This window comes from Lithobates pipiens, unplaced genomic scaffold (assembly GCF_037356315.1).
Source record: "Lithobates pipiens isolate NorthernLeopardFrog02 unplaced genomic scaffold, aLitPip1_a1.2 Scaffold_28, whole genome shotgun sequence".
NCBI classification, from domain to species: Eukaryota; Metazoa; Chordata; class Amphibia; order Anura; family Ranidae; genus Lithobates; species Lithobates pipiens.
The window spans coordinates 90484445-90500274 of record NW_027507789.1 but is presented as its reverse complement, the minus strand read 5'-3'; the positions used below and the strand labels follow the sequence as shown (position 1 = coordinate 90500274).

Below are 15830 nucleotides of genomic sequence, written 5' to 3'. Positions count from 1 at the left end.
AACTACCCTGCACAGATTATGTGACTTTCGGGAGGGCCAGTTGATATTAGGTGGGGACTTTAATGTCCCCTTTTGCCATCGGTTGACACTTCTGCCTCTTGCTCCTCGCTCCTCATTTCCTCTAGAAAGCGGATTACTAAGTGTTTACTGAATGACCAATTAGTTGATGTCTGGCGTCTGCAACACTCTGGGGAAAGGGACTACTCTTTTTGCTCTTCCCCTCACAAATCATACTTGAGGATAGATTTCTTCTTGATTCCACATGACCAACTGCACTTGGTGAGCTCTTCCTCCATCGGCCATATTACTTGGTCCGACCACGCTCCTGTAGCCCTTACCTACACCCTCTCTAGGAACCCCTCACCTAAGTCTCTATTCTGGCACCTTAATGAGAGCCTCCTCCAGATACCGGAAGTTTTAGCAGATGTGACCAGGGAATTGGACCTTTATTTTCAAGAAAACTAATCGCAGGACTGTGACCCGGGGATAATTTGGGAGGCTCACAAGTCAGTACTCCGCAGGGTACTTATCAGGCACGGGGCGCGCATCAAACGAACACGGAAGGAACAGCTTGCTAATCTGTTTCGTGAACTTGTCTCTGTGGAAGCGAAACATAAACATACCCCCTTACGGACCTTAGAGATTGAATTGGGGACACTCCGTACCCATATTGCTGGCCTACTCCATTATAAAGCGAAAGCGGCACTCCAGTTTTGTCGTAAACTGACGTAGGCGGAAAAATCTTAGCCAGGTCGGTAAAGGAGTTGAAATCTGGCTCTTACATACCACAGTTGATAGATGAGAATGGCCAGAGGGCCTCTACCCCAACCCAAATAGCCGAAGTCTTTGAAAAATGTTACTCTGATCTCTACAACCTGCCCGATTCAGGGTCTGGACAGGACAATATAGACAGATATGTAACCGGTTCTGGTCTACCAACCCTCTCATCGGAATCACGGGAGTACTTGGAGGACCCGATCACACTGGAAGAAGTCCAGACGGCCGTGGGACCTCCGAAGGTGGGTAAGCCTCCGGGCGCTGATGGATATACCGCACAATACTTTAAGACCTTCCTCCCTAGTCTCGGCCCGCGCTTGGTGAATTTATTTAATACTCTGAGCTCGAGTGGGGATTTTCCTGAGGATACCCTTAGAGCCCACATCTCGTTGATACCTAAGGAGGGCAAAGACCTGGGCCTATGTGGGAGCTACAGACCCATTTCCCTCCTAAATTCGGTCCTAAAACTATTCTCTAAAATCCTCGCCACGTGATTGGCACATCACTTGCAGTCCCTTATACATATTGACCAGTTAGGTTTTATTCCCACCAGGGAAGATAGGGACAACACCATTAAGGTGCTTACCCTGATCCATAAAGAAAAGTCATCTGGGACCCCTTGTCTTTTCATGAGTACTGATGCCGAGAAGGCTTTTGATCGGGTCAAATGGACATAAATGTTCTCAGTCCTTCGCCATATAGGTCTGAGTGAACGGATGCTGGCATGGATAAGTAAGATATACTCACGCCCTTCAGCTCAAGTCAAAGCGAATGGGGTTCTCTCATCTCCCCTTGACATCGGAAATGGGACCAGACAGGGTTGCCCCCTTTCGCCCCTATTATTCGCACTTTCATTGGAACCCTTTCTCTCCACAATTCGACAAAACTCAGACATAACGGGACTCCAAATGGGTACTATTGAGTGCAAGATATCTGCCTACGCGGATGACATGCTGTTCTCACTGATGAATCCCAGAGTTTCCTTGCCAAATCTCCTTCGGGAATTCCAGATATACGGGATACTTCTTGAAATCAAAGGCCATGGGGGTTGCAGTCCCCCCGCAAACGTTAATAGACTTGCAGTCCAATTTTCGATTTAAATGGACCCATACAGCCCTTAAGTACTTAGGTACTTACATTCCATCGGACATCGCGCGTACGTTTATGTTGAACTTCCCCCCACCCCTTGTCACTAAGATCCGCAGTTTGCTTCACGGGTGGCATTCTGGCCTCCATTCCTGGTTCAGGAGATGCAATCTCATTAAAATGAACATACTCCCTAAATTTACTTATCTTTTCCAAGCTCTCCCGATCCAGATTCCAGTCCCGTTTTTTAAGCAAGCTAAATCCTTGCTCACTCAATCTAACTGGGCCCACAAAAATCCCAGACTTAAGCGGTCACAGCTGACATTGTCTAAACAACAGGGAGGGTTGGTTCTCCCTGACTTGCGACGCTACTACCTGGCCTCCCATCTGGGGCGTGTATTGGACTGGAATCGAAACAAACTTTCTAAGCTCACTCCCGAATTCCGCTAAGAAGCGCCATGTGGTGCTATAAGTATTTACCCACAGAATTTATGTCACATCCCACTATAGGGGCTTAGTTGAAAGTCAGTCACCTGATCGCTACCCAAAACACACTCACGTCTTTGACTTCCCCCCTATTCCCTATACGTGGCCATCCAACCTTTGAACTGGGGACCCACTTAGAAATTCCAACCTAGACAATGCGTCTAAATTCGTCATTGATGGAAAATGGCCTTCTTTCTCAACCCTAACAGATCCGACAGGGCTTTTCCAACTGCCTTTTTGGAGAGCAGCGCGACGACATAATTTTCTCCATTCCATCCCCAATCCTCAAACGTTCGCCCGCCCTCAGACGGAGTTTGAGACTCTATGCAGGAGCGAAGGCCCTTTGGCCCACATTCTCTCTCAAACAGATTACCCACACTTAACCTGTCTGTCCAACTGGGAAAAGGACCTTAATTGCTCATTTTCCCCAGCACAGAGACAACGCATTATCACTTTGGCTCTCAAAATGTCGCTGTGCACGAAGATACAGGAGACAAATTTTAAACTTCTCACCAGGTGGTATTTGACACCATCAAAGCTGCATAAATGTTTCCCCTCTTCCTCGAACATATGCTGGAGGTGTGGAGAAGAAGAGGGCACGTTGCTGCACATTTTTTGGTCCTGCCCCAGCTTGGTGGACTTCTGGACAGAGATCCGATGCATAACACAAAAATTCACAGACTTCTCCATCCAGGAAGAGGCTGCATTCTTTCTCTTGCACCATTCACAGATTCCCATTAAGAAGTACAAAAAAATCAATTTTACGGCATGTGATAAATGCGGCGAAATCCTGCATCCCTCTCTATTGGAAAAAATGTTCCCCCCCTTTCATTACTCACTGGCTTAGGAAAATAGAGGACATTAAAAAAAATTGAGGACTTGATCCTCACATCACAAGGTAAACAAGAATTTTTTAAACAAACCTGAGACATAGTTTCATAGTTTCATAGTTAGTAAGGTTGAATAAAGACACCAGTCCATCCAGTTCAACCTGAGTGAGTGTCTACCCCTATCCCTGTACATTGCACACTCACATTGGTCCCTACCCTCAAGGAGCTCACAATCTAAGGTCCCCATTCATATACTAGGGCCAATTTTGGACAGAAGCCAATTAACCTACCTGCATGTCTTTGGATTGTGGGAGGAAACCGGAGTACACGGAGGAAACCCACGCAGGCACAGGGAGAACATGCAAACTCCAGGCAGGTATTGTCGTGGTTGGGATTTGAACCAGCGACACTTTTTACTGCTAGGTGAGAGTGCTAACCACTACACCACTGTGCCGCCCCAAGACATCTGGAATACCTTTATATTCTCGCTGGAAGGATGTCGCCTGCTATCGCCTTAGTGCTCTGAGCTTTCCTTGACTGGCCCCTTGGACAGTGGCTGCCATCGTGTCTCGTCCCCTCTTCTCCTTTTCTGATCTTTCAACCCTTCTCTTTTCTGCCTTCCTCCCCTATCTCTCACCCCCTCCACCCCCTCTCTCTTTTTTTAAGAGTGGAAAATTGGAAATGACGGCCGTACACCCCCCTCTGGATGGATTATGCCGGAGGGACCTGGGGTTTGTGTGACCCTGGATCTTGGTACAGTACTTTATCCGTGCCTCGAATCATTGTGATTGATGGAAGGCAGACTCACAGTTGCGAATATACCTGTATCAAGTATTGTTCAGCTGCTTTTTGCTCTGTATTTCTCTGTTGCATTATGTACTCGGGGGTCCGTCTTCCCCTATTTGGAGAAAAAATTATATTTGGAAAAAAAAAGAAGCCTACGACACCTGGTATTCCCAGGCGGTCTCCCATCCAGGCATTAACCAGGCCCGACCCTGCTTAGCCTCCAAGATCAGACGAGATGGAACAGATTCAGGGTGATGTGGCCGTAGCCAATATCTTCAGGCACTCTCAACTCTCTTGACAAACACCAAGATGGTCACCTTGGAAACAAGCGGAAAAAAATAGGTCAACGGCAACAACATAAAAAGAAGCCTACGGCATCTGGAAATCCCAGGCGGTCTCCCATCCAGGTACTAAACTGGTCCCAACCCTGCTTAGCCTCTGAGATCAGATGAGATTGGGCTCTTTCAGGGTGGTGTGGCCATAGGAGATTTCTTCAGGCACTCTCAACCTTGACTAACGCCAATATGGTCACCTTGGGAAACAAACAAAAAAATCAAGTCAACGCCAACAACATGAGAAGAAGTCTACAGCACCTAGTATTCCCAGATGGTCTCCCATCCAGGTATTAACAACCGACCCTGTTTAGTCTCTGAGATCAGACGAGATCTGGTGCTTTCAGGGTTATGTGGACATAGGCGAGCTCTTCAGGCACTCTCAACCCTCTTGACAAACACCAAGATGGTCACCTTGGTAAACAAACAAAAGAAAAAAACAAGTCAACGCCAACAACATAAAAAGAAGCCTTCAGCACCTAGTATTCCCAGGTGGTCTCCAATCCAGGTACTAGCAAGGCCCGACCCTGTTTAGCCTCTGAGATCAGAGGAGATCGGGCGCTTTCAGGCATATGTGCCCATAGGCAATCTCTTTGGGCATTCTCAACCCTCTTGACAAATGCCAAGTTAGTCACCTTGGGAAACAAGCGAAAAAAAAACAGGTCAATGTCAACAACATAAAAAGAAGACTACGGCACCTGGTATTCCAAAGCCATCTCCCATCCAGGGACTAACTAGGCCCAACCCTTCTTAGCCTCAGAGATGAGAAGAGATAGGGCTCTTTTAGGGTGATGCTGCTGTAAGTGAACTCTTTGGGCACTCTCAACCCTCTTGACAAATGCCAAGATGGTCACCTTGGGAAACAAGCGGAAAAAAAAAAAAAAACGAATCAACGCCAACAACATAAAAAGAAGCCTACAATAACTGGTCCCAGGTGGTCTCCCATCCAGGTACTAACCAGGCCTGACTCTTCTTAGCCTCCAAGATCAGACGAGATTGGGTGCTTTCAGAGTGCTCGGACTCTTTCCCCATCACTAATGGGACGAGGCAGGGGGGCCCTCTGTCTCCCCTAATTTTTATTCTGACACTGGAACCACTTGACTAGGTTTCTATCGTTTTTCAGGATCCTTACGTGTCTTTAAGGATGAGTAAGTATAATAACTGGCAAAGTATGACATGGCAAAGAGACAAATTGCAGTAGAGATGTGAGATAGACATGAAATGTCAATCCCCATTGGTTATTTACATGTGGCAACATATAGCAAAGTGTGAGCTAAGCAGCTAAATATTACTTAATATTGCAGAGATTAAGTATTGCAGTTGAAAAGAGATCGGAAGCGTTACTTGCACTAGCTTCAAAATGACTGAGAAATCATTTCATTACTTTAAAAGTAAAAGTTATCCCGGTAGCACTGAGTGGACTGATATTAGATGAGTGATCGTTGTGGTACAAATTCAGTTTCCTATAGCAGAGAGATACCAGCTAAATGTGAGAAGAGCAATTAAACTGTTCCCATCGGTAGCCTTGCATTACTCTTAATATGTGCAGCGTTCAAAGAGCAGAAAGAACATGGAGAGGAAATCCCACTGAGAAAAACCTATTTAACTACAAAGGTCTGACAGAGAATTATCGGAAAGCAATCTTCAAAGACAAAAAGGACCACTTCTCATATACAATCTCAACGGCCGCAAACCAACCACGGGAACTGTTTAAACTGGTTAATCAATCAATGAATCCGGTGTGCCTAGAACCCCCAGAAAGCGAATCCCAGGATTACTGTGACAAACTGTCGGATTTTTTCATCGATAAAGTCAAAACCATCAGGGAAACAATTTGTCAGAAGAAAACATCCAACCTCAGCCAGCAAATACATAAAGAGGATGTCCGCACCAACATACCGCAACCGCCAAAATTTTCACTATCCCCAATTACCGTAGACACCGCAAAAAACATCATTAATAAACTGCGTGACAGTACCTCACCTATTGACATCATCCCCACAAAACTACTGAAAGGATGCTCCGACATCGTGGCTCCAACCATAACCCACCTCATAAACCGATCATTCCACGAAGGGATTGTTCCCAGCATCCTCAAACAAGGCATCGTCAAACCTCTACTCAAGAAACCAAACCTGGACCCTCAGGATCCAAACAACCGTAGGCCGATTACAAGCCTCAACACCATTTCTAAGATCATGGAGAAAGCTGTAGTACATCAGCTACAACTTCACCTGGATACTCACAAACTCCTGGACCCGCTGCAATCAGGCTTCCGCCCGGGTCATGGAACAGAAACAGCTCTCCTCAAGATTTGGGATGACGCCCTCGAAGCAGCAGATGAAGGAGAGCCGTGTCTCCTCGTACTGCTAGACCTAAGTGCAGCGTTTGATACAGTAGATCACAATACTCTACTCGTCCGCCTCACAGAAGTAGCCGGAGTCCAAGACATAGATCTTCATTGGTTCGCGTCCTTCCTAGGAAATCGGTCACAGACAGTGAAACTAGGAAAATTCCTCTCCGAAACTCGGGCAGTCACCTGCGGAGTCCCTCCAGGCTCTCCGTTGTCACCCGTTTTCTTCAACATTTACATTCGCCCACTCCTTCAAATCATCAGATGCTCAGATCTCTGCTTCCACTCTTACGCTGACGACACGCAACTTTATTTCCGGATCAATGGAAAAAAAGATCACCAACAACAACTTGAAAACTGCCTCAAATCAATAGAGGACTGGATGACCACCAACTCCCTCCAGCTGAACCAATCAAAGACAGAGCTTCTTATCTTACAACAAAATCATAAGCCCGCAACCAAAACCTCCTGGTCTCCACCAACCGTCTTTGGGCAGACTATCTCCCCAAAGACCAAAGCGAAGAGTCTCGGGGTTATTTTAGACGCACAAATGTCAATGGATGCGCAAATAGGATCTGTAGTCAGTCGATCTCACCATCTGCTGCGCATGCTTCGCAGACTCATCCCTTTTATCCCAAAGAATGACAAAGCAGTGGTAGTTGGAACAATCATTAATTCACGACTAGACTACGCAAACGCGCTTTACATAGGATTACCACAATATCAACTTGCGCGATTACAACTGATCCAAAACACGGCGGCAAGGCTGATAACAGGAAAAAAAACGTGGGAATCCATTTCTCCTTCACTGAGGAGCTTACATTGGCTAACCGTAAAAAATCGGATCACGTTCAAGACCCTTTGCCTCACCCACAAATGCGTGCATAGAGAAGCTCCGCAATACCTAATGGAGAAAATAAATCATTACACACCAAACCGCAGTCTTCGATCAGCCAACAAAAACCTCCTCCTCGTGCCCAAAGCCCGGTATAAATCCAAGGGTGATCGGAGATTCGCTGTCCAAGGGCCTCGGCTATGGAATGCTCTACCAATCAACATCCGCCTGGAAGAAAATCACCTGGCTTTTAGGAAAAAACTCAAGACCTTCCTCTTTTAGCAGATGATCAAAGCTCGCCACAGCGCCTAGAGGCGATTCAGTTCGCATTGTGCGCTATATAAGTATTTCATTCATTCATTCATTCAAAGAAGATATAAGATGGTTTTGTATTATCCTAAAATTAGCAGTATACGTAATAAAGGTGAGTAGGTAACCTGGATTTAGACATAGCAAACTCTATAATCTAATTTAGCAAAATTAGAAAGGATAATATTGAGACAGAATATACAGGTCGAGTTTAAGTGGAAATACACAAAATATCTAGCTTACCTTTACATTGTTCAATAGAGCGTTGCAAAGTAATACCAAGGCAGAATGTCGGAATAGCAATTAGATGAGATGATTGCTGTAATCATGAAATATCAGCAACGACTAGGTTTCTATCGGATGAGAAAGTATATTAACTGGCAAAGTATGACATGGCAAAGAGACAAATTGCATTAGAGATGTGAGATTGACATGAAATGTCAATCCCCATTTGTTACTTACATGTAAACGCGGCAACATACAGCAAAGTGTGAGCTAAGCAGCTAAAGGGTATTTAAGATTAAATTGACGTAGCTTGAAAATTCCAACGTGTAAATCGTTCCATTAATTTTGTTACGGCTTACACTGACTGTTTTCCGTTTCCACTGGTTATCGGCATAATGTATCAGTAACCATGAACATTAATAGTGATAGACAGCTTACATTAGGATGTATGCATGAGGTGAATGTAAAATAGTTGCATTATGTGTTATTAATGTAATCAAACTGTATTGCTATGCTTTGCTACTGCAACCACTTCTCAATCAAGTAAACCGTCCCACTGCTTTTCTCACATTTTACTGCTGTTAAAAAATGTGTTGCAAGTGTTATATGTTACAAATGGTTATCAGTGTGACAGTTAATGTGGAGAAGAAGTAATACACAAAATAGAGTCAGAAAGAGAATCCTAGTGCATAGAGGTAGCGAGAGATGGTTGCATTACTCTTAATGTAAGGTATAGTCATAATGTAATATCAGTAATTGCTATCAGTAAATGTTAAAATTGTAAGACGGTTCACGGTTTTGTGGAATTGATATGGATTTAAAAGCGGTACATTACTTTTCTGAAGCATATGGCAGAAGGACGGCTTACACTGCTTTTCTCACATTTTGCTGCGGTAAAAGGAAATGTTTTGTCACTGTGTTTTCTAACTGTGACAGTTACAGTGGAGAAAAAGAAGTAATACAGAAAATAAAGTCAAACAGTGGAAACGTTTATTTGTCATGACAGCTGATACTGGTTGAGCAATAAAACTGTTTTATTAAGATATAAGACTAGTTTTATTCTCTACATATAGGCTTTTCAGAGAGTTGTATAATATAGGCGACCAATAGGACATTTAAATGGCTTAATATTGTAGGGAGGAAGTATCGCTGTTCAAAGGTAAGAGATTGAAAGCTTAGCTTGAAAATGGCCGAGAAATAGTTGCGTTAGTCTAAATTTAAAGGATATGCCGTTACCAATGAGAAAGCTTATTAGCTTATCTTACTAGTTGATCTTTGCATTACACAATCCTATTATTATTATTATTATTATTATTATTATTATTATTATTATTATTAATAAGATCATAGTGCAGAGAGATACTCAGTTAATGTCAGAGATACTCGGTTAATGTCAGAAAAGCAATAAAACGGTTTACATCGTTAGCGAGCGATAGTTACATTACTAGTATGTGCAGCATGTCTGGTAGCAAATGGATGGTTTTGTGAACATTTTGCATTACCGTACAATTAGCGGTAGAACTCATCGAAGTGAATAGATTTAACCGGATTTTGAGATAGTACTTTCTATTTCTAATAAGAAATAAAGAATAAGTCAGGATGGTGTGTCAGGACTGTCACATACTCAATGTGACAGTTGATGTGGAGAATTACAAATATGCAAAATAGAGCAAAAGAGTACATGGTTTATTTATATGTATGATAGTTTTATTGCATGCTTGATGTGGATGATTAAAATCATGTAGTGAGTATAATCTATATTTAGCATAAGAATGAAAAGGCATAACATGGCAATGAGACAAACTCCATTAGAGATGTGAGCTAGATGAAATGATGAAATGTCTCTGTATAGCCCAGATTGTCTTCTGTTATCACTTAGCCTACCCTCTAAACTCACTAGCCGATCTTCTGAATACAATAGCCTGTCTTCGATATAAACTAGCCTATGTCCTGAATACACTAGCCCGTCTTCTGTCTTCTGTATGCCCTAGCCTCTCTTCTGTATACATTAGTCTCTCTGTATAAACTAGCATCTCTGTATACCCCAAACTGTCTTCTGTAAAAACTTGTCTCTCTTTATAGCCTGTCTAGCCTTTCTTCTGTACACACTAGCTTCTCTGTATACACTAACCAGGCTTCTATATACAATAGCTTCACTCTATGCACTAGCCTTTCTGTATAATCTAGCCTCTCTATATACCCTAGATAGTGTTCTGCATACACTAGCCTCTCCGTAGAAGCCAGCCTTTATTCTGTATTCACTAGCCTATTTTCTGTATGCTGTAGTCTTCTATATATACTAGCTTCTCTGTACACCCTTGCATCTCTGTAATACACTAAACCCTCTGTATACCACAGCCTGTCTTCTGTATACGCCAGACTGTAAAAACTAGCTAGAGTACACCAGCCTGTCTTCTGTACCCACTAGAATCTCTGTATACACTACCCAGTCTTCTGTATACACTGTCAGTTTGGATGTATACCCAAGCCTGTCTTCTGTATACACTAGTCTCTCTATATGCACTGTCCTATCTGTATACACTCGACTATCTCTATACACTAACCTCTCTATATACACTAACATCTTTGTATATACTAGCTTCTCTTTAAACTACCCTCTCTGTGTACCCCAGCCTCATTGTTTACTCTAGCATCTCTGTATACTCAAGCCTATCTGCATACACGAGTCTGTATTCTGTATTCACTAGCCTTTCTTCTGTCTTCTATATATACTAGCTTCTCTGTACACCCTTGCATCTCTGTAAACACTGTCTGAACTAGCCAGTCTTATGTATACACTCGCCGACTGTATACACTAGACTCTCTGAATACACTAAACTCTCTGTATACCACAACCTGTCTTCTGTATACACTAGACTGTAAAAACTAGCTAGAATACACCAGCCTGTCTTCTTTACCCACTAGACTCTCTGTATGCACTACCCAGTCTTCTGTATACACTGTCAGCTTTGATGTATACCCAAGCCTGTCTTCTGTATACACTAGTTTCTCTATATGCACTGTCCTTTCTGTATACTCTCGACCCTCTCTATACATTAACCTCTCTATATACACTAACATCTTTGTATATACTAGCCTCTCTTTAAATTAGCCTCTCTGTGTACCCCAGCCTCACTGTTTACTCTAGCATCTCTGTATACTCAAGCCTATCTACATACACGAGTCTGTATTCTGTATTCACTAGCCTTTCTTCTGTATGCTGTAGTCTTCTATATATACCAGCTTCTCTGTACACCCTAGCACTGTAACAGTGCTAGGTTCCTGTATTACAGAAACAGAACACCAGCAATAAGGTGTATACTGTGCAGGAGGCACACAACACCCACTCTAACTTCTGCACTGCAGATGCATGTATTGCAGAAATTGAACACCAGTAATAAAGGGTAGCTTCAGGTGTGTACTGTGCAGGAGGCACATAACACCCACTTTAACAGTGCCAGGTTCCCAAGCAGTAAAGACACTGTCCCTGCCTATCGTCCTCTTTCCCTGACCACCGCAACACACTATACAAGGCCGCCGCGCTGGCGTCCTTATATAGTGTGGGGTGTGTACTAAACCCCCCTGAGCTATAATTGGCCACAGGAATCCTGCCTGTGGTGAATTGTGGCTCTCCTCACAGAGGATGTCACATCTGTTCTTATTATATAGAACCTATTATGCTCCTCGTAAACTTTTTCAGTTTGGCCGAACGGCCGGACGCAAGTTGCCCCCGGTGCGGAAACATGGGGGGAGACATGATGCACATGTTTTGGAGATGCCCGAAGTTGATCCGCTACTGGATAGAGGTGACAGGAACCATTGATCGGGTGTTTGGAACCTCCACCAGGATGGAGGCGAAGTATTGTCTCCTGGGATTAGTTGAAGGAGTTGGAAACCCGGGAAGTAGCCAGATGGCAGTTCTGAGATGCCTATTTCAGGCAAGGAAACTGATTGCCCAACCCTGCTTAGCCTCCAATGTTGGCAATGACTTGTTTTTTTCGCTTGTTTCCCAAGATGACCATGTTGGCGTTTGTCAAGATGGTTGAGAGTGCCCGAAGAGATCGCCTATGGCCCCATCTCCTTGAAAGTGCCTGATCTTCTCTGATCTCGGAGGCTAAGTATTGTCGAGCCTGATTAGTAACTGGATGGGAGACCAACTGGGAATACCAGGTGCCGTAGGATTCTTTTTATGTTGTTGGCGTTGACATGTTTTTTTTTTTTTCCGCTTGTTTCCCAAGGTGGTCATCTTGGCATTTGTCAAGAGGGCTGAGAGAGCCCAAAGAAATCTCCTATGGCCACAACCCCCTGAAAGCGCCCAATCTCATCTGATCTCAGAGGCTAAGCAGGGTCCGGCCTGGATAGTACCTAATTAAAGGTGCCGTAGGAATCTTTTTATATTGTTGGCTTTGACCTGTTTTTCTTTCGCTTGTTTCCCAAGGTGACCATTTTAGCATCAGTCAAGATTTTTGAGTATGTCCCAAAGCGTTCCCCTGAGGTCACATCACCCTGAAAGCGCCCGATCTCAGAGGCTAAGCAGGTTCTGGGTCAGATGGGAGACCGCCAGGGTCTATGTTGTTGGCGTTGACCTGTTTTTTTTCACTTGTTTCCCAAGATAACCATCTTGGTATTTGTCAAGAGGGTTGAGAGTGTCTAAATAGAACACCTATGGCCACATCACCCTGAAAGCGCACAATCTCATCTGATCTCGGAGGCCTAGCAGTGTACGGCCTGGTTAATACCTGTATGGGAGACCATCTGTGAATACCAGGTGCCGTAGGCTTCTTTTTATGTTGTTGGCGTTTACCTGTTTATTTTCGCTTGTTTCCCAAGGTGACCGTCTTGGCGTTTAACAAGAGGGTTGAGAGTGCCCAAAGAGATCACCAACGGCCCCATCACCCTGAAAGCGCCCAATCTCATCTGATCTCAGAGGCTAAACAGTGTCGGGCCTGGTTAGTACCTGGATGGGAGACCGCCTGGGAATACCAGGTGCCATAGGCTTCTTTTTATGTTGTTTGCTTTGACCTGTTTTTTTCGCTTGTTTCTCAAGGCGACCATCTTGGAGTTTGTCAAGAGGGTTGGGCGTGTCTTAAAGAGAACGCTTACAGCCACATCACCCTGAAAGCACCCGATCTCGTCTGATTTCAGAGGCTAAGCAGCGATGGGTCTGGTTAGTACCTGGATGGGAGAAAGCCTGTGAATTCCAGGTGCCGTAGGCTTCTCATTATGTTGTCGGTGTTGACCTGTTTTTTTTCCCTTGTTTCCCAAGGTGACCATCTTGGCATTTGTCAAGAGGGTTGAGAGTGCACAAAGAAATTGCCTACGGGCACAACACCCTGAAAGCGCCCAATCTCGTTTGGTCTCAGAGGCTAAGCAGGGTTGGGCCTGGTTTGTACCTGGATGGGAGACCGCCTGGGTTTTCCAGATGCCGCAGGCTTCTTTTTATGTTGTTGGCGTTGACTTGTTTTTTTTTGTTTGTTTCCCAAGGTGACCATCTTGGCGTTTGTCAAGAGGGTTGAGCGTGCATTTGATCTCAGAGGCTAAGCAGGGTTGGGACCTGGTTAGTACCTGGATAGGAGACCGCCTGGGATTTCTCGATGCCATAGGCTTTAGTTTTAAGTTGTTGGCATTGACTTATTTTTTTTTATTTTTATTATTCTTTTATTAAGTAGAACAACATAAATATAACAGTCAACCATACAGCATGACCCAGGGTCACAATTACATGGTAACAAAAATAGGCAGCCAAATAACTCTGGGTTTTCAGAGGGGAGTCCTACAGTTTCATGCAGAAAAGAGAGAAACCCCACCTCCGACATGTAGTACAGTATAACTAGTGCAGCTCCGTTCGGACAAATGTAATCATGGAGAACAACTGGGACCACAGCGAGCCAGCTTATCATGACCTATGTGAACCAGAGTAAAATATGAGCCGGTCATGTCCAGAACCCTGGGGTTCTTCTGGGTCCCAAAGGCTAGTAAGGAGACAAGGCATAGTCAAAAGGGAGGACAGGGGAAGAAGAGAGTGCAAAGACGGAGAGAGAGGGGGGGGTGGCGGCGGGGAAAAAAATAAAGACACCCAGGGCAGACATGGCCTACTCACCTCCCGAATGTAGTCTCGAGTACCAGTAAAATACCTCTAGGGCCTCCATGGAACACTAAATGCCTCTTCAGTCTTGTGAAGGGTGGTGGTCAATTCTTCCATCCGGAGAATATGATTGACTTTGGAATACCACAGCACCTTGGATGAGGGCTGAGGCTGCCTCCACAGTGCGGGAATGCAGGCCCGGGCGGCATTCAGGAGTTGCATCGTGAGGGTTTTTTTGTATTTTTCGAACAGGCTGTTCGGTCAAGTGTAGAAGGCACGCTGCTGGGAACCCAAAAGTTCCTCATGCTCAGAAAAGGTGTCCCATGGTCCCCGTATCTGAATTTCACCTCCAACAAACATCCGGGATTGATCTATCCATTTTATTCAGAAGGTATGGGACTCTATACCAGCGTGAGACTATCTTGTATCCTGATTCTTGATATTGGTTTGCGATGGAAGCTTTATGTACTAAGGTCAGGATCTTCCCTATCTGTTGTGGGGTAAATGTGATGCCTAAGTCCCTCTCCCATTTGTGGATAAATGGTGGGGGTCGACTCCTCCTCCTGACTACTCAATAGGTTGTACAGGAGGAAGAGGGTGTGTCGCACAGGTTCCCTTTTGTGACAGATGGATTCATAGGGCGTCAGGTCTCTAGGAGTGTAGGGGGCCCTTTGTATGGCCAGAAGAAAGTGACGAAGTTGATAAGCACTAAACAAGTCAAGCGGAGGGTCAGAAAGCTCGGCGACAGTTTGCATGATCGGGAGCCCTCCCGAGGGCCACATCTCTCCCAGACGCTGTTTCCCCACCACTGTCAACTGTCGCAGTTTCTTGTTGGTAAATCCCGGTGGGAAGTCTGGATTACCTATAACCGGAGTCATTGGGGATGGCAGGGGAGCAATGTGTGTGCAGCAGAACAACCTCCGCACAACAGCCAACGTAGCTCCCACTACGGGGTGACTTCTGAGGTCTTTTGGTAGGGAGGACAGGAGCCACGGGGAGGTCAATAGGGGAATGGATCCATCCTCAATCTCCATCTCCACCCACTGCTTGTGTGGGCCATTACAATGCCAATCAACGACTCTCGCTAGCAGAGTCACTCTGTAGTATTGTCTGAGATCTGGGAGACCCAGACCCCCTTGTCCTTTGGTCTGGCAAGCAATTGCAAACGGGCTCTGAGCGGTTTGCGTGCCCAAATAAAGTCCCGGAGCAGCACCTGCAGTTTTCTGAAAAAAATTGGGGGTAACCGGATCGGTAATGTCTGGAACATGTATAAGATCCGCGGGAGGGCCGTCATTTTGAATGCATTACAGCGCCCGAACCAGGTCAGTGTTAAAGCATGCCAGTTTCCCAAATCAGATTTAAGTCTATCCAGGAGAGGGACAAAATTAAGCGTGTACAATTGCGCTAAATTCGCTGCGATGTCAACGCCCAGGTAACGTATAGATTTTTCAGCCCAGTAGAATGGAAAAGCGGAGCGTAGCCTCTTGACCTCACCATCCGGGACCGATATATTCAATACAGCCGACTTGGCGCAATTGATTTTATAGTTTGATAGGCTGCCATATCGCTGTAGAGACGCAAGTATATTGGGAAGCAAAATGTGTGGATTGGAGACGGAAAAAATTAGATCGTCAGCGTAGGCCGCAATTTTGTGGTGTGCCGAGGGTTTGGCTATGCCAGTAATATTCGGGTCATTCCGAACGTGACACATAAGTGGTTCCAGTGT

The 15830-nt window shown here is 44.9% G+C and overlaps 3 pseudogenes; 1 reads left to right on the top strand and 2 right to left on the bottom strand.

Moving 5' to 3' along the window:
- Positions 1-4114: 4114 nt before the first annotated feature.
- Positions 4115-4233, bottom strand: LOC143936925 (5S ribosomal RNA; annotated as a pseudogene).
- A 98-nt stretch (positions 4234-4331) lies between these two features.
- LOC143936740 (5S ribosomal RNA) lies at positions 4332-4451 on the bottom strand (annotated as a pseudogene).
- An 8447-nt stretch (positions 4452-12898) lies between these two features.
- On the top strand, positions 12899-13017 carry LOC143936317 (5S ribosomal RNA; annotated as a pseudogene).
- The last annotated feature ends 2813 nt before the right edge of the window (positions 13018-15830 follow it).